Consider the following 20,059-nt stretch of genomic DNA (forward strand, 5'->3'; position numbering starts at 1 on the left):
CTGAGGTGCACCAAAGCTTGGTTGCCACTACTGAAAAAAGCCATCTTCCTTCTGGTTTAATAACACACTTATGATATAGAAGGCATCTGGTGAAGGACATAAATGGAAGATCTAAGCTGGTATGGGAAGAGGTGCTCTTTAAGTATGTGTGTCCCAAGCCATTTAAGCCTTTAAATTCAGACTGGCATTGTGAAAAGTTGTTTCAAAGATCAGGGGTGATTATATCCTAACAGTTCTATTTTTCATATCAGTTTGTGTAATCAGACAATGTTCCAGCTTCCACAGTAAGCCCCTTCTTAAGACAGAAATGAATTATTGCCCTGTGCCTGCTGAAATACTACCAGCTAGCATAGGATGGCTGTGTGCACCTATCAGATATTTTACTTCCACACCAGAGCAGCTTTATTGAAAAGGTAAGAACTTAATATTTAGCAATAAAACTCCAAGAAGAAACTGGCCACATGAAATGATTATCCCTTATGTTTCTGGACATTCTGAAGATATGTTACATTTTCTTATTAGTACTTATGCCTTCTTTTTGATGGGATGTTTTGGAAGAACAGCTTGCACTTATAATCAGCACAATTTATCACCTATCCCCCAAAGTACCCTGCTGTTGAAATGCCTGACATATATATTAGGTGTTGTGGATTTAGCAAAAATTGAATTATAAATTGCCTTGCCAGCTTTGCCTCTGGAAATAATGAAAAACCTAGCTAAAGAAAAGTTCTATTGAAGGATTTATTTTAAGTGGCTATAGCAAAAGAACAACACAATCTGCATTCATCAACTCTTATTCTTGCATGAACAGAATGGACTTTTGACTCTATAAAGGCTTTTGTATTTGAGCAGCTCAAGCTTGGATCATTTTCAGTTTTGCTGTACATTGTCTAAAAGACCAAAATCCGCTATAACAACAAAGTAACTTATGTTCATGCTAAGCTCAGTGAATTGAGATAACAGTTGCAACTCATTTATAGTGTAGATACTATTGAAATAAATGGAGTTGCTCAAAACTACAAATAAGCACAGGACCTGATGTAAACTGTGTCTATTGCCGTAGATGAAATTGCATATATTGCTATGATTCAGCAGGATTCGTTCTAAACAAGTCTTTCAAGACTAGCTATTGAGAACTAAACCACATACTGATTGACAACCAGCCATAAACACACATTTGTCCTTGGAAACAAGTCTCTACTTCTAACTAAGTAGGCTTACATGATCATGACACATTTTTAAGGCTAGCAATTGCTCCTGTTTCTTCTGGGTCACCTAAGCCTTGTACAAGCTCAAGACCTTTTGCATTTTCATTGTCCTGAAATCATGAATGAGCAGCTTTTCTTTTAGGTCGTGCATCTAAATGGCCTACAGCAAGGGCTAACAAACTTCCAACTGCCAGGGCCCACTTGGGAAAGATGCAAATTACTGAGGCTGATCAGTCACAAAATGGTGGAGCAAGCGCCATAATCAGGGCAGCTGGAGGTGGAGTCTGGCATAGTCAGATGGTAATTATGGACAGTTTCTAAACATATCTATTTCCTCTTTGGAAATAGTTAAAATCTTTGCCACAGTGATTTCCTTGTGGTAAGGAGTTCAATAGTTCAGTCTTCCTCAAGTGAAGTACAGGCACTGGTGCTTGAGGGACTGTCACTCAGCATCCTCATTTTTAGGCAGAATTTGCTGATCCACAAGCTCCGAGTGAAGAAAACCTCTTGGTCAAGATTCTTCCCTTTTCCACACACCTCTCAAAAGTACTTCTGTTCATCTTCTGTAATTTCTCCTCCCCATTTTCACACTTGTATGTTATCTCCCAAAGACTGCCACTTTCATTTATTCCTCCTCCCTGCTTCTTTTGCATTCACTTTCTTCTCCTTCCTTCTCTCTCTTGTTCCCCTTCCCTTTGGCTCCCAGTTTATTTCACACTATTAATATTAAAAATAATTAATTTTAAATTTCTTTCTTTTAAATTTCATTCAACACCTCCGCAGACTCTTTCCCTCAAAGGAGGGAGTCTTCCCTTCCCCCCTAGTCAGGCTTACCTGTCCCCTGCCATCTTTAGTCAGCATACGAGGAAGTTGCAACTGTCCAACAAAGGCTGCGTTCATGCTCTTTGCTGTGCATTCCATGTGTTTCCAGTGCTGAGTTTTTAATCCATATCAGATCCTGTCCACTGATGAGGCAAGATGAGGCACTACCTTGAGCAGCAGTGCCTGCCTCACCTCCACCACCCACCCGACCAGCAGTGGCACCAGTTTCTGCCAAGATCTGTGTGTAAGCCCACTCTGCTCTGCCTCGTCCCCCCCCCATACCTTTTCATGTCATCTTAATTATGTTTTGGGGCTACTTCCGGGTTCAGCACCATGTGCAGGTGTGCTGTCACACATCATTCAGACACACCTAAACTACCACATTATTGTGGTACTACCACATTATTGCTGTCTTGAAGGGCTCTGGTTCAGCAAAATGTGGGGGAGGGGCAGTGTTACGCAACCCAGATAATTTTTGGTATGAAAAGGTATAAGATTTAGGTAGGAAGTTACAGGATATGCACTGACTGGAAATGAAGCAGTATGATCATCTTGGAGCATCCACAATTGCATACAGTATTGAAAGACCAATGAACACATGATTTAAACTGCCTTGAGGTGTGTCCCCCCCCCCTTACAATTTAACGATGAATTAATTTATATAAAAAATATATACATGCACAATTAAAAAGGATGTTGTGGAGGGGGCTTACTCAGCTGTTTGGGGGTTCTTCCCCCATTAAGAGCCCACCCCCTCAAATCTCATACATCCCTGTGGAGATGGCAGTACTGAATCGGTGGCGCATGCCCTTCTGGATTGCACTCTTTATAAAGAATTGAGGAATGAGACTATCACCCCTCTTTTATTGTGCATTCCGGGTCACCCCAACCACTGCCACAGTATCCTTTCTCTTGGCAGATCAAGATGAGCAGGTGACAGTAAAGGTTGCAAGGTTTTTAGCTGGGGCAATCAGAATAAGATCCATTATTTGACTATTGATTCAAAACCCTAAAATGTATTTTATATAATTGACATTTTATTTCTATTCTTTGTATATTGTATTGTTGTTTTATTCCTATGGCCGATGGCTGACGCAAATAAAGATTCATTCATTCATACATACATACATCCCTCTTGTGTGTGAATGGTACTTTTTTGGTTCCATAAGCAATGGTTCTCATTTCTGAATGTTGAAAAAAAAGGATCATTACAAGAAAAGCCCTGCAGCAGCAAAATGCTTCCTTTAAAATGCTGACACAACGGCCAGCCCATTACATCAACAGACGAGTACTAGTACTCAAAAAGTTCCCAGTCCACTATTTCTCACTTTCCACAACCAACCTCTTCAAGTAATTTTCTTGCTTCCTCACCTTAAGGAAAATATTTTTCCAGCACAGATAATTAAAGAGATGCCAGAGACATAAAGAACTTACCATATAAATTGCTTTGCACTTTTAAGAATACAAAAATAAAATAATGTTAACTTATGGAGAGGTGATGTAATAGACAGCTGAAACCTTGGCAATGTATTCAGTGATTCGGTTATTTGATAGTTATTTGCTCAGTTTCTTTCTTATACGTGACTGATATAAACATATAATGCTGTACAGGTATTGTTGGAATTGATCAATGTTATTTTACCATAAAATTAATAACATATTCTAAATAAAAAATGACATGAACATCTGATGGGTACCATTGATGTGTACCATTTTTGTGATGTTTTTGTAGTTCCTTAGAGGCTTACATGCTAGAGGAGCCAGCGTTTTGCAAACTTTATGCAATACACACAAAAACCCACCCTTATTTCTTTGTCAATGTCAGCTGATCAATAAACCTTGCCAGTATACTTGTATTTTAAAGCCAATTTCACATAGCGAAGTCAACAGAGGACAAGAAACTAAGAATGCTGCAGGTTATGGATACATCAGCTGATTGTTAACTAATTCTTAAGCCTAGAATCAAAGCAACTGCTAAGGCTGCAAAGCCCTTTTTGTTCTCCTAGGCCTCTTAAAACCTTCTAATCTTTAAACAAACAAACAAAATTAATCACTGCATTACTCTGTGGTTTTAGCATGGTTGTTTAACACTGTGGAATCCATCCCTTCAGCCTTCTGTATTAATTGATTGTTGCTGCAATTTCCCCCCCTCTCTCATGCGAAACGGTTATCTTGTTATTATTAACTGCTTTATTGATTCATGTTTTATTGGCTTTGTGTTTTCTTTTCTGTTTTATCTTATATGTCACCCAAACAGAACAAATAATGTTAATAATATATTTTTAAAAGAAATCCAAAGAAAGAAAATGGCAGGTGAATCTGACAGACAGGAGACTTTATATCTTCACCACAACAAGAGATAAGCAAAGGACATACAAATCCATCAACGATTCTCTTGCCAAATTAAAACAGCCACCACAATGGGTTGTCCCAGGTAAGAAGAATAATTTTATCCTCCAGCCAGGTTTGCCAGGCTGCATAGCAAATAGTTTCACAAAGCCCTAATAAACCACTGAACACAGGGTTACTTCAATGAAAATGCTGACAGGTCCTTAACTAGAATGGTGTGAACAGCCCTGTTGTAATAAGCAGTAATTTAAAGGCTGTGGGCTAGTCAGCTATTAGTGCTAGTAAACAAGTGGCCCTGATGGGATTTCAAATTAGAACTTCAAGGGAATCGTTCAATATGTAACTCTGCTCTTTTTTTACACCTAGCACAAAAGGGAAACTTTACATTGCAACATTACATTAGCCAGCAATTCACTTGCTTGATAGGCAGCAGGTTCTGAAAGCATGTTATACAGTATACTCATTAAGAACAGGTTACTCAATTGCAGCAGATGCCATCACAAAAACTTCTTTTACTAATACTGTAATTACATGCATCTATTCTTCAAGCAGAGTCTGCATAGTGATCCATTGGGGTTGGCAGTACTCTAGGTCTGGGTTTCTTCCTCTGAGCAAGAATTTGAACTAGGTGACCTCCAGGGTTCCCTCCAATTTCAGGATTCCTCATTGTGCACATTGGGGCTTGTGCACACTGAAAACCAATAGTCCTATTCAAAGCTCAGGTGTCTGCCAATACAATAAGTTACTTGCATGCCCGGCTCAGATCCACCCAGGCCTCAAATCCATTGAGTGGGGTGACGCTGGCATTCATGGCCCCACACCTCCTGCAACAGGGTTGTAGGCAACTGTTCTACAAGTTCTGTTTTTAAAATTGCACTGCTAAACAATAACAACTCGAGGATCTTGCAGAGGAATCATGCTCCGGCTGCAAGCAAGCCACACAAGTGCAAGGAGGGCAGTTCCCAAATAATTTAATGCAGGCACACTTGGTGCTAAGCCAATTTGGCCTCACTGAAATGTGTGAGGAAAACAGAGTGTTTCAGTACTACAGTTCATAAATTAGATAAATACAGAAAATTTGGTTCAGTTCCTGAGACTTCAATGGAGCTGAATTAACTTAAGTACAAATAGGCTGCCTTGAGTCATTTGCAAGTTTAAAATATGTTTGTGTGTGTACACAGGTAATCAATACGAGCCTGTCACCTTAATCCAGTGATCTCTTCCAGGTGTGGCACTCCTGCCCACACTCTGCAACTGCTCTCCCCAACATTTTAATAAGGGGAACTGTTCTGTTTGTGTAGTTCTTTGGCACACAGAAGCCTGCCCCCTTCACTGGAATGAAGGTCACAGGACAACCTATGCCTGGAAGATGTGTGTATCTAAAAAGCCACATACACACATGTCCATATGATATATCCAACCAACAATTTCTAAAGGCAGTACCAATCCGTAAAAGGATGCAACTCACATATCTAGCAGTAATGTTATGCAGTAAGCCTGCAACTTATGCGGGGGTTATGTAGGGTTATCATATTTCAAAAAGTGAAAATCCGGACCCAACACAGTTGTTGAGCTTTTTAAAGTTTTGCCCAAAGTTGTTCAGCTTTTTTTGCAAAATGAACTTTTTAGCTATTTTTAAGGGAATTCACCAAAAGCTACACTTCTAACATGGGTTGCCATGAAATTGCATATACAGTGGTGCCCCGCAAGACGAATGCCTCGCAAGACGGAAAACCCGCTAGACGAAAGGGTTTTCCGTTTTGGAGGTGCTTCGCAAAACGAATTTCCTATGTGCTTGCTTCGCAAGACGAAAATGTCTTGCGAGTTCCTGCAGGGTTTTTTTCCTTTCCCCCCCCTTTTTCCCAAGCCGCTAAATCGCTTATCAGCTGATGGCTAAGCCGCTTATCAGCTGATCTTTAAGCCGCTTAACAGCTGATGCTAAGCCGCTTATCAGCTGATCTTTAAGCCGCTTAACAGCTGATGCTAAGCCGTTTATCAGCTGATCGTTAAGCCGCTTATCAGCTGATCTTTAAGCCGGCTAAGCCGCTAATACTGTAGCGCTAAGCCGCTAAACCTCTAATGGGCTTGCTTCGCAAGACGAAAAAACCCGCAAGACGAAGAGACTCGGGGAACGGATTCTTTTCGTCTTGCGAGGCACCACTGTAGTCAGAACACTTTGGGTTCAATGGCAGGTGGAATTGCCAAAGTCTTTTTTTCACAGATGCCCACCCCCTTTATTTCTTATATTTTTGCCAAGTGAATGTGCACAAAATTTGCATAAATTGTTGGCTTACTTTACATTAAAATGATCAGCTATAAAATTAGGTGGTACATGTTTAAAAAGCAGTAAATGAAAGTGTCTCCAATTTCTTGTAGAAGACACACAAAGAGGGGAACCGGACAAATTTCCATTGGAAGGGCATTCCCATTGCAGCGTCAACACAGAGAGGCCCTGTCTCTTGGGCTCACTCACCAAACCTCCTGAGATGGCACTGAGATTAAAGCCTCTGGCACTGATCTTAATTACCAGACTGGCAGCAAATGGTTCCCTATAGTAACTTGCCCTATGTCATTTAGGCAGGGTTGGGGAACCTGTGGCCCTCCAGATGTTGCTGGACTCAAACTCCCATCAGCCCCAGCATGGCCAATGGTCAGGAATGATGGGAACTGTGGTCCCGAAACACTTCCCAAGGCCACCTTTTACCCACCCCTGTGTTAGGATTTTAAAGGCTAGATGTAGCATGGAAGCAAATAGGAAACCAGTGAAGCTGGCATAAACTGAAGTTACATGCTCTGACCGGAGATTAAGATTAAGATTTTCCTGTCATTAAACTATATTTTTATAATGCCTGGTTTCAACAAATATTACTTGTTAACTGGAATAGATGCATTAATTATTATTTTTTTAAAAAAACTTTTTTAATTCACTGACTGTCTTGATTTGGGGGCAAACTATCAAATTTGGTTTACACAGAAGACACCAATGTTAAAAGAAAATGGTGTATTATTACATAAAAACCACCAGGTTTATATATCAGTGATTAGCACTGCAGTGGGGCAGACAATGACTGTAAGCTGCATGTTCTATGCTTTAGAGGCTTTTATAGCTTTTAATTTATCAAAGGAAATAATTAGCACACTTTGTGGCAGTCAGTGATGGAATTTATTCATTTGGAAGGCATTGGTTTCCTGTCATTAAAACAACATCATGTCCTTCCTTTTCTATTAAACTTGAACTGAGGGCAGTAAGAAGTCACTAAAAGGAAATGAAGAGGTTTTTTGGCAGTGCTCTCTTGCAATGATTTAATGCTGCTTAAAGATAGCAATCCCATAATCCATGCCAACAAATGTATTCTAAATGATCAAGCTTCCAATTAGTGCGCTGTTCCTTTTATTTGATGCTTGTTTGTGGTCCAACTAACTCTGATTTGCTAAATCACTTACATTTTCTATTACATCAAGGAATGTTTCCTCCAACACTGTAATCCCTAATTATCATTAGCTGTTTCTTTTTGTATGTGTTTCTGTGCAGCAAAGGATAATAGGTTTATATTCAGTGGCTATATATTGAGACGATTAATGCTCTGCTTCAGAAGTGATCAGTCACATACCGTGCATCTGAGAATAATTCTGGCTAAAACAAGTTTTCTAGTAGTGTTTCAGGCTGGAGTCTGCAAAGAAAAATATAGTCTGCATCTTTTAAAGTCAACCCTCAAAATAATTTAAGCCCCAAGTGCCAACCAGATTGGGATAGTTTTGCACAGCTCGTTCTGTTTTGTTGCTTTACAGAGGGTCTCAAGAATCAGTGAGCATGGACAGTGAATTATATTTTCACCCCCAGAACTAGGTGGTCCCTGGAGTTCATGACCGAGGCGCACTAATGGCAGAGAGAGTATGATCTTTCTTCAATTGTTGCATTAAATAAGAGACAGAGATTGGGAGAGAGAGCAATGTAGAGGCCAAAACACCAAGATCAACATTTCCCCCTGTGATTTCTCCTTCTTCTCAAGCCTTTAATGCAAAATAATTCATGGTTCTGAATCGAGGCCCGAAGCCAGATTGAAATAAATCCAGGTAGTCATTTTCCTCCAACCACATCTGAGCGTGACCAGCCACCACTGATTCAACAGACTTGTCTATCCACCCCAAATGGTCTTTAAATTTATAGTTCTGTGTAAGTGTCTATAATTCATGTACAGCGACTGAGGCTTCCATCCATTGCAGTGTTGGAAAACAATGCATTTCATAACAAACAGCTAATCCATTTGCTGTTGTTCTGGAGGAAGGTTCCATGTGATGAGGAAGTATCCTGGCAATACTGTGTTACTATGACTTTACTATGTTACTTGTATTACTATGTTACTTATAGGACGTGGGTGGTGTGTAGTCTAAACCACTGAGCCTCTTGGGCTTGCCGATCAGAAGGCTGGCAGTTCGAATCTGCACAACGGGGTAAGCTCCCGTTGCTCTGTCCCAGCTTCTGCCAACCTAGCAGTTTGAAAGCACACCAGTGCAAGTAGATAAAGGTAAACAACATTTCTGTGCTCTCTGCCTTCCGTCACAGTGCTCTATAGCGGCAGAAGCAGTTTAATCATGCTGGCCACATGACCTAGAAATCTGTCTGTGGAGAAATGCCAGCTCCCTTGGCCTGAAGCAAGATGAGCACCCCACCCCACTGCCTTTGACTGGACTTAACCGTCCAGTTGTGGGAGCCACACAAGCTGCCCTGCATAGCCTAACCTACCTTGCTCTCTTCAAGTGTGGTAGAAGACTCAGTGCTATCAACCGTGCTTGGCTTTTATACCTGGATGTGGGAGGTGCTATGTTATCCCTTGCCTCCAACAGCAAAATGCCTTTTGGGCCTGGGGAAGAGTTATAATTGCTAGATGTCCAGTAGAGTCCCATCATTGTGCAAAGGTCTCCCTCTTGCAAGAAAAAAATGGCCTTTGTCTTTCAGAACACAGCTTTCACAGCCTCGAATGAACTGTCTTCATGCTGAAGGTTGAGAATGAGGATTTGTTCTTTTGTCCTTCCTTCCTAAAGCTTCTGTTTAGCAAAGTGCTGTATTCTGAAGGCTGTGAGCCAGTATATGAGCTCTAAGTCTGGAAAGATGAGAGAGAGAGATACAATCAAAATTGCAGTATTGGTAAATCGAAGACTGGAAGGGAGACAAACCCAAGTGGGCGGCATCTTTCCAGTCTTGCACAGCACACAAAGCTCCCTTTTCTAGCTTGAAGGCCAGGAAGGAGTCGCCTTTATGCTGTGACTTTTTCTTTCTTTCTCTTACATAGCTGCAGTTCTCTCTTGAGCAGGGCTGTCTGAAGAGTTTGTGTGGCCTGTCATTAGGCTGAAGAATCTAGAACAGCAATCACAGCAGTTGCTCGAAGCCCCCTCCCTGTCTCATAGGTGGTTTTAGAGTGGCACAACCAATGCAGTCACATTGGGTGCTGCACTGTAGGGGGACGGCAAACCAATGCTTTAGAACAGAGTGCGAGAGGCAGGGGGTGCCAAATTTTAGTCGCACAGGGCGCTGCTGAAATTTGAATGCCCAAAGCCCACCACTGCCTGTCTTCTGCATGTTGTGGGGGGTGGAAAAGTTGCTGTTTTTGACAGCAGCTCCATGTTTCTCATCACATCTAGTTCTGCCTTGATTAGATGCATTCGGAAGGTATTCATAATGGCTGTGGGTGCAGTCCCGTTTTCTTCTACTCAATGTCAACAGAAATTTTGACATTTACTTTGCTGTGGATGTGGTTTTCACCTCATATCTATGACATTTCAGTGTGGTTAAGCTTACTGTGAGGATTTCCCAGAGTTTATATCCAGTTTCTAAATCCTTGAGCTGTCTTGGACTAATCTTTCCCTCTAAAGTTACACCTTATCACGAAATCCATGAGCTTCAGCTTTATTAAGGCATCAAAAATGATTACACTGCTCTTTTTCCTTCACCTCCTTAAGAAATCTGCTCAATTTTGTTTGTTTCAGGTTCTGTTTTGTTTTTATTCACAGGGCCTTTTCCTGCAGCTCAAGAGGGAGCAGGTTAAAAATTCAGGAATGTTTTCTCCTAACTGCTTAAATTGGGCTCTAATATTGTTGCTGAGTTTGCAAATTAAGATATAAGATCAGGGCTGGCAGAGATTGTCATATTGTCTCCTCTAATTTGGAAAAGTAGATGTAGGCTCAGGAGAAGCCCATAAAAAAAGACTTTATTACTTTCTACAAGGCTGACATAGAAACCAGTGCCCCAATCCCTTCTCCCAGCCTCTTGCAATTACATTTCTGCAGGAACAAAAGAGAAGGAATTAGAAACAGGATAATGTAGCTTTAAATCACTTCTCAATGCTTTGGCCTTCTAGGGGGAGCCTCAGTGTAGGATCCCCCGCCCCTTTTCTTTAAAAAAAACCCCCACAAAAACCCACCCTTCCTATATTGTTCAGTGTGACACAACAAAAAGCACAACTTGTTTGACCCTTCCTCAATAAAAAATAAATAATTTTGTTCCGACATCCTATAAAAGCTGTACATGAGCCCACTAAGCCCGGGTGTCTCCTCCAATTGACATGGGGAAGCTTTGCATAGCTATAGAGTAAAGATCCTTGCACAGACTGAGCTAGAAGGTGATCCAGATAAAAATAAATAAATCCTGAGCTGCATGCTGCTTGAAAGCAGAGTCATATTTTCAGGACATAAGATTATGTCATCACTAATCTCTGTGTAAAGATTCCGAATTGCAATTGGGGGGAGAGTGAAGTTCTTTGAGCATTATGCAGCAATATATAACTTTCCTTGTGAACTCATGAGAACACAATGTTATTGTCTACTCACTCGCAGTCTGAGATACATATCAGGGCCAGCACTTTTCTTCTTCTTCTTTTCTTTTTTTTCTATTCTCCATTCTCTTTTAGGATTTATCACATATGTTTCTTTTTCCTAAATGTAGCACAGCTTCAGAAGGCAACAATTTGAATTCTTCACTTGTGTCTGCTCCAAACATTCAATTTTACCCCTATTCAATTTATGTATCATTTTACACTGCCAAAAAAGGGGCCAGCCCTACCATTAGGCAGAGTGAGGTAGCTGCCTCAGGGAGCTGGTCTGGGTGTTGTTAAAATGTTACTTAGAAGTTATTTTGAAGCACTGGAAGTGAGGAATAAGAAGAGACAGTCCCCTACACTGCTAGTGAACTTGTTCTGAGGATGCATGGTGCTGGCAGGATGTTTCAATGGGGAAGAAATTCAATTCAGTTAACATAGGTGAACATACCTACAGTGGTACCTCGGGTTAAGTACTCAATTCGTTCCGGAAGTCCATTCTTAACCTGAAACTGTTCTTAACCTGAAGCACCACTTTAGTTAATGGGGCCTCCCACTGCTGCTGCTGCACCTGAAGCAAAGTTCTTAACCCGAGGTACTATTTCTGGGTTAGCAGAGTCTGTATCCTGAAGCGTATGTAACCTGAAGTGTATGTAACCCGAGGTACCACTGTATTTCACACTTTCCAAAATGACATCCTTAGAAATGCACACTTCTCCAAATTTTGCAGTGCAGTTCTCCAGCCAATTAATGCATTCAAAAAGACATATACTGGGGGGAGGGGAAATGTGCACATCAATGCATATAGTGTTGTACCTTGGTTGTTGAATGGAATCCACTCCAGAAGTCCATTCGACTTCCGAAAATGTTCGATAACCAAGGCGTGGCTTCCAATTGGCTGCAGGAGCTTCCTGCACTCAGAAGCTGTGGAAGCCACATCAGATGTTCTGCTTCCAGAAAACGTTCGTAAGCCGGAACACTCACTTCTGGGTTTGCGGCATTCAGGAGCCAAAATGGAAGAGTACCAAGGCGTTTGACAACCAAGGTGCGACTGTATGTTAGAGAAAGTAACATGAACTTGCTTTGCAAAAATGTGTATATGTGGCAAAACTGCAGATAATAATGGGCAAATTAGGAGAAATTTGCATTAAAAGGTTGATGAATTTTCATAGAGACTTTTTTTTATTTTAAAAAAAGCAAACCATGTAAAGTGATGTAGAAATGTGGAGCACTGAATTTAAGATATGAAAGATTATAAACTGAGAGGAACCAAAACTGGCATATTCACCCATTGTCTCATGCCCAGAATTCTACGATTCTGCTAGAGGTTTTAGGAATTGACAAGATTTTGAGACTTATTTGTTTACTGTCAATAAGAAATGAGAGGCATTAGTTCTAACTGTGAATCATATAGAAAGACACAACAGGTTTGCTTGGAAGTGGTTCCATTCCACTCTATACAGGTAGGGGTTTTTTTCTTTGTAGCTGAAATGGAGGCAACTTTATATCATTCCACATGACAATCGCTACCTCCTATTAAGTCATGACCTTACCAACACATCTTCCCAAAACTCAAGGTGTCCTCACCTGTGTCTTGAGTCATTGTACTGAAAATGGCTCACCATATGATAACAGGCTCCACATGGAGCAATTTAAAGTGACTTCTGCATAACAGCCATAATGTGTAAACTAGCCCTTATTTCTGGGTAAATGTGTTTAAAGATTGGAGTGTAAGCCTATCCTAAGGCTGTTAGAATTCCAGCAGTAAAGATTCGCTTTGTTCATCAACATTTATTAACGGGGCAGGTTTATTAATTCCATGTGTTGCTGTAGTTCAACATCATCAGGTGACCAGGAAAGCGGATCTGTAAATGATAGATAACATTCTCCCTCCCCCCCCCGCCGCCCTTTTTTTTTTTTTAAGTGAGGTCATCTTCCTTCAAAGTATAGCCAAACTTTTACACATGTGCAAATGTGGCTGTAGGCATTGTATGAGCTTGCATTTTAGAGAAGCAATTCTGGGGTGAAACAGCAAAGAGTCCTGTGGTACCTTAAAAACTAACAATTTTTTTAGTATAAGGTTTGTGGGCTAGAGCTGATTGACGGACATTTGAAGCAGCATCCTAAATTGGCAAAATATTGTTGTGAGTTGGGGGGGGGGGGTTAGTCTGCATGATGCCCAAGTCCCTTCCAAATCCTGGGGTCCTGAGTCCAGCAAGTGTTAAAATCTAATGGAGAAACCATTTGTTGAATTAGCTAGGCAAGTTCCTTTGTAAAATAAAGGCCGCAGCTGCCTCCATGGTTACCGTACCACCTAAGTATGGTCATTAGTCTGACAGTGGAAGCTGCTCTGTTCCAGAGGGCACCTGTCTGGTAGTGAGCAAGATAAAGGCCAGGGCAATTGTGTGAGCTAGACTAGAAGCAGGCAGAAGCCAGAGAGTGAGAGCCATGCTTGATTTCTGCTTGCTTCTCTCTATGGGAGAAACACCTCTTGGGGTGTTGATGCTGTGAGATAACCGGCCTCATATAGCCAACATGCTTAAGTCTAATTAACACATGAAGGGGGTAAGACCATAGAATAAGCTGTCCTGCCAGGCTTAGCTCACCTTAGGAAAGAATTTGTTCCTCCAGCCTACCAGAGAAGCTCAACCTGTGAAGAAGCTAAGCTGATTGCTGCAGCTCAGACTGCATGGCTCTTACAAGCCATTCTTATGTTCCTATCCAAATAATTTAGGAACTTTCACCATTGTAACTAAGCCAGCTTTTACTGCATGTGCAACTTTTTCTGAATGTTCTATGGAAAAGCACATGAATCTGACCTTTGAACAATCTGTAAGTAAACCATTTTTAAGGGACCAAATGTGTGGTCTTTTACTTTGCTAATGGAAGAGAGGAGAGGAAACCCTCTGCCTGAAACGCTAGAAATTGTTTTATATTGTTGTAAATTGCTGCGGTTTTTATGATACAGAAGTGTATGAATATTTGTATAAATAAATAAATTTATTTAAAATCCTTATTCCAGTTGACCTGATAGTTTATCTTTGAATACTTTACAAACTTATACAGACTTTTTCAGCTGTTTATTTTTTTTCATTGTTAGAAATCTTTTTTTAATTTTGTGATTTTTATCTTTTTAAAAATGTGCTAGCTGCCATGAATCGTATTTTATCATCATAATGTAAAAATAAGGAACCTTTCAGTTAAATTTGAAAGCAAACTAATGTATTTAATGAGTTGACATGATAGATTTCTATACAAAATCCTGAGCAGAAAGCCAGTCTGAGTTTATTTAGGAAGCTAGGCTGCAATTGATAGCAACTGGCCCATGGTTTTCTAGAGAAACACCTGGATACATTCTCAATTTATTAAATTATAGTTGTTGCTTTACTGATATTGTAGGTTTTTTCTGCTGGGGTTTCGTGAACAATTAAAAAGCACCAAAATATTCCAGTTTTATTTTATAGTTATCAGATTCAAGAAAGGAATTGCTGTAATCCTGTTGACAGGTGAGGTCATAGAAGGAAGCTTAGAAACCAAGTCAGCGCTTACTTCAGATATTTATCATATCTAAATTTCAGTGCACAGAGTACTAGCCAATATTTTTGGCTTTTAAATTGCATTGTTTTAATCAAAAATGGACATGAGATTTTCTGATATGCCAGAAGAACACGAATAAGGTAGATGAGAACTATAAAATGTGTCAAGAAACCAGTGTAATTCAGGAGATTATGAAATGAAGTTAAAAATCAGTAAGTTAAAGCAAAGAAATTTTGCACAAGAGGATTGAATAAATTATACTGAACATTTTTTAAAAAATGTGCAAGGGACAAGAGGTTAGGAGATGAACTAGGAGGATCACTGCAGAATGACATGAGAAGTACTATAGATAATGTGAGGAATTAAACTAACTAAGGAGGATGTGAGGTGATGCCAGAACAAGATATAAATTTCCCAAAGGAGGAAGAGATATGGAATGAGATCGAGATCACCATGATCATACAAAATGAGAAAGTTGACAATCCAATGCAGTACAAGAGCAAATGCAATCTGGAAGGAGCGCCAAACCAAATATTAACCTCTTGGAACTGAGAGATTCTGGCTGTGGAAGCAAAAAGGCTTACACCAGGATCAAGGCAGAGAGAAATAATTTGATGAAGGATTAGGAAAGACCCAGATTTCACCTTCTGGGAAATGGAAGGGTTGAGTCATTGTCTCCCATATTTTCCTCACTTTGAGGGTTGGAAACCTCAGGCCTTGGTGCTGAATGCGGCCCCCTAGACCTCTCTGCCTAGCTCTGGGAACTCTCCCCAAGCCACACACCTTCTTCTTAGTCAATGCTCCTTACTGCCCCTGCTTCACACTGTAAATGTTTTGTCTGGCTTGAACATGTCCCTGGTAATGTCTTTTATTTATCTGAGGATAAAGAGGGTTGTGTCAGTGTGTGTAGAAAGTGGCCTACTGTACAAAGGTAGCATTCATTGCTTTGCCACTTTTCATCTGGTCCCACCCTACCAGCATGTGGTCTGAAGCATCAGTGATTGCCCATATCTTCAAAAGCTTGACCACCTTTAAGAATAGGAAAGAAGTTTCTCCCAAGCAAAACATGCTGACCTCCTTCTAGTGTGTAGCGAACTAATATCAGTGTACTGGAAGAAGCAAAGATCACCAGTGTTGAAGCAATGATTCTTCAATATCAACTTCGTTGGACTGGTCATGTTGTGTGGATGCCTGATGATCGTATTCCAAAGCAACTACTCTATTCCGAACTTAAAAATGGAAAGTGTAATGCTGGTGGTCAACAAAAGAGGTTTAAAGACTGTCTCGAGGCAAATCTTTAAAAATGTAGTATAAACACTGACAACTGGGAAACACTGGCCTGCGAGCGCTCCATTTGGAGAACTGCCTTTACCAAAGGTGTCATGGGCTTTGAAGACACTCAAACTCAGGATGCAGGGGAGAAACGTACTAAGAGGAAGGCACGCTTGGCAAATCCACATCGTGATCAACTCCCACCCAGAAACCAATGTCCCCACTGTGGAAGGGAGTGTGGATCCAGAACTGGCCTCCACAATCACTTACGGACTCATTGTTAAACCCCTGTTTATGGAAGACAATCTTAATCAGCTACGAGTGATCACCAAAGAGAGAAAACTGCCTGAGTGTATAATATGTTGATGGTTCTGACCAGGGTTGAACAGAAGGTAGATCTGGATTCACTGAGAGATCTCCAGGAGTTCTGCAGTAGCTCCACAAGGGGGTTGTGATTCCTGATCATTTAACAATAGCAACAACAAAAGGCCCCAGTTAGGCTACTGAAACCAAGAAAGCTTTGGAGGAAGCCAGGAATGGATTTTTGAGTGCATGGTAAGTGCATAAGAAGGTCAAACTAAAGGTCCATGTAAAGGTTTCCACTCCTCCGTTCATCTCCCACCCTGCAAGTGCTTATTTGAGCAGCCTCTCTCTCATTGCTGCCTGCACATATATGATACTCCATATATATATAATAATTCACTGTGTTTCATGTCTAGTGTGCTTTTTCACTGCATGTACAGATGCAGCAAGTAGCCACAACTGGCAGCAGCTTGTGGACCTCAATGCTTGCATTATACAATTATATATTTGCGCTGCATTTCACAAGTGACAAAGTGCATAGTTTCCTCTACTTCACTATCCCATTTTCAGACCACAAAGGAGGCATCCAATCTCCAATTCTTCTAGGGGGTAGCAGCGAATGGAGGCACCACAAAACTTCCCAACAGTGGTGGGAAGAGTTGGAGTCAATTTTTATTAGCTAAAAGCCCTTCCAAGTGATGCCATGTATTGCTTAGAGTTGAATTCTGGGTAATATAAATGGCTGCCACTGGATAGAGCAGTGCGGCTATTGCTATGCAACTATCAGAAGCAAACAAAAAAAGTTAACCTTCTGGGAGGTTTTGCCATATCCCCACCCCACCCCCAATTCAAGTGCAAAGTGTGAGCTTTTGACTCATTTTTAGATTTTGTTCATGTTGGGAAAATGAGACTTATAAAGCATTTTTGTGCTATCACTTCATTGTGGTAATTCCTAGGTACGGTACTTTTCTTTATTACTCACTCGTGTTCTGCCTGTGTTGGGAAATAGTATTTGACTGTTAACATAGTGTATAGGCAGTTAGAAATTTATATCTCTTGTCCCCTTGCTTTCTAAGAAATACCAAATCTCTCTCTCTTTTTGTAAGACAGCAGAACTGTTCAAAATATACCCATGCATTCTATTCAGGTCATCTAATCAATCTCTTAAAGTGGGACATATTAGCATGCCAAGTGGAAGAAGAGGTTGAAGTATAATGTTGCTTAAAACCACAGAGTATCAAGCTAACATACAAGTCAATGCCTGGAGTTCAAAGACACTAGTTTATTTGTTTAGCCAATAATTGTCTCCTCTGCCTTCAGAGTGGTCTTGAAATCGCTTCTATGTTTAGAAACAAAATTGCTTTGTTAAGGCTGCCTGTCACTGCATTTCTCCTTTTTTTAGAACTCTGTTTATTCCTAATAACCCATTTCCCAATTGACTCACTTCTAGTATTTGATTGATTAACGTGCATCTTCCTGACATATTGTAGCCAAGAACTTTGGAAATCTTCCCAATATGCCCAAAGGCAGTTAAGCTAGCTTGCCATTTCAGATTTTCAGATAACTGTTAAATTCCTTTAGTGTTTACTTTTTAGAATCAACTTTACATCTGAATATATTTGTTTAGCATTTGTTTACACCCCATCCTATGCATAAAATCAGCCCCACTAAGTACAATGGGGCTTCCTTCCATGAAAGTGTGCATAAGAAAATAAGGTTAATGACAGCCATAACAGCACAGAATTATGCAACTTTTGTATAGGGTACCTCTAATATAATTTATGTATATGCTTTTATTTATGGTGGGTGGGATAGTTACACACACACACACAGAGAGAGAGAGAGAGAGAGAGAGAGAGATTGCTGTGAGCAAATGAGCATGCTCCATGAAGTTTAATAGAAGCAACATAAAGGACTAATGTAATAGGATATTTCTGTCCTACAGTTATATATAGCTGGAACAGCACGTGACATGTAGGTCTACATTGCAAGCCTATATTGTTTTATACCACTTTAGCCATCAGGTCTGTCCTTGCCCTCCAAACGTAATAGTTTGTCTATGCCTGATATAGTCTAACATTGTCTATTTTGATGGGCAGGGACGCGGATGGTGCTGTCTAAACCACTGAGCCTCTTAGGCTTTGCCAATCAGAAGGTCAGAGGTTCGAATTCCCATGACGGGGTGAGCACCCGTTGCTCTGTCCCCGCTCCTGCCAACCTAGCAGTTCAAAAGCATACCAGTGCAAGTAGATAAATAGGTACCACTGTAGCGAGAAGGTAAACGGCGTTTCTGTGTGCTCTGGTTTCCATCATGGTGTTCTGTTGCATCAGAAGCAGTTTAGTCATGCTGGCCACATGACCCAGAAAGCTGTCTGTAGACAAACGCCAGCTCCCTTGGCCTGAAAGTGAGATGAGCACCACAACCCCATAGTCGCCTTTGACTGGACTTATCCATCCAGGGGTCCTTTACCTTTACTTTTTTTTTTTTACTTTGATGGGCAGCAGCTCTCCAGGTTCTCAAGGAGAGGTCCTATACCCAATTCTTTTTAAACCTAGCGAGGCCAATAATTGAACACTTGCCTCTCAGCTTTCTGCCTTAAGGGGCCTCTTTCCAGTCCTCAACCTGCCTCACAAAGATCTTCCTGTGCTGGGGTGAGGTCTTAACCCCAGCCAAACTGAAAAATTCCCCTCCCTTCAGAGGAAGCGGACTGCAAACATTCTAATCACTTTGTTCCCAAACAGTTGGAATATTCAGCTCAGTCAAATGACACCGAAGGCTTCACCATCACAAGGTCAACATAGTATAGATTACTGCTGTGTATCTGATGGATACATTTCTCCTGCTTCAAATAACTTAGTGATAACCAAAATGCATTTAAAATGATAGCCAAGTTCTGCTTCTAGTTTTTATGCCATGTAAGAGGATCAGTGATGTGACTATTGTTTTCTGTTTTATGGGAATATCCCCTGTGACATCATGAGTCAGTGATAGTGTCTTCTCCATGCCACTTTCTTACCTAAAGTAGTCTTTATAAACATGTATGGTTTGTTTTAAAGGTCACACTACACACTGCTAAGAAAGAACCAGACAATAGTGATTGTTTTGCTGTTATCTAAGCTGGAAGAAATAAATGCATCGATATAACCCCACAGGAACTTTCGTCTTCTTTATTGCAACATTGTTAGTCATGCCTAGCAGAGACCAACATTCATCTCCTTTCTGACATTATGAAAATCCTCTTCACACAGTTTGTGCTATTAAAGTTTATATGACCTCTTCGTAGAAGCAGGTATTATTGCCAAGAAGCAAAAGGGAGGAGAAACATATTAAAGAAAAAGCTTTCAATGCCTCCTTGTTTTCAATGTCTTTTTTATTATTTTAAAAGGAGGAAATTTATTATTTGATTCAGTTCCTCAAATTAGAGATTGCATCGTTGTAATGACTTTATCTAAAAACACATTGATATGAACAGGAAAGCACTCTTGGATATCACAGGGCTCTCAAGTCCCAATCAGCCCTCAAGTATAATTAAATGCAAACATATCTGTGTCTTTATAATAGCAGTGGTTTTTTTTAAAACAACAACAACAAAACAGTTCTGTATTTGTCTTATGGAGAATGTGGCCTGTTTTGCTCCATTAGTAACATATGCAGCTACCACACAGAGAGAGAGAGAGAAGTCATTGCTTCATAGATATGTAGAACAGGAAGGATCACTGAGGGTCATCTAGTCCAATCCCCTTGTAATGCAAGAA

The sequence above is a fragment of the Podarcis pityusensis genome, assembly GCF_964106645.2.
Source record: "Podarcis pityusensis genome assembly, chromosome: 9".
Classification (NCBI taxonomy): domain Eukaryota; kingdom Metazoa; phylum Chordata; class Lepidosauria; order Squamata; family Lacertidae; genus Podarcis; species Podarcis pityusensis.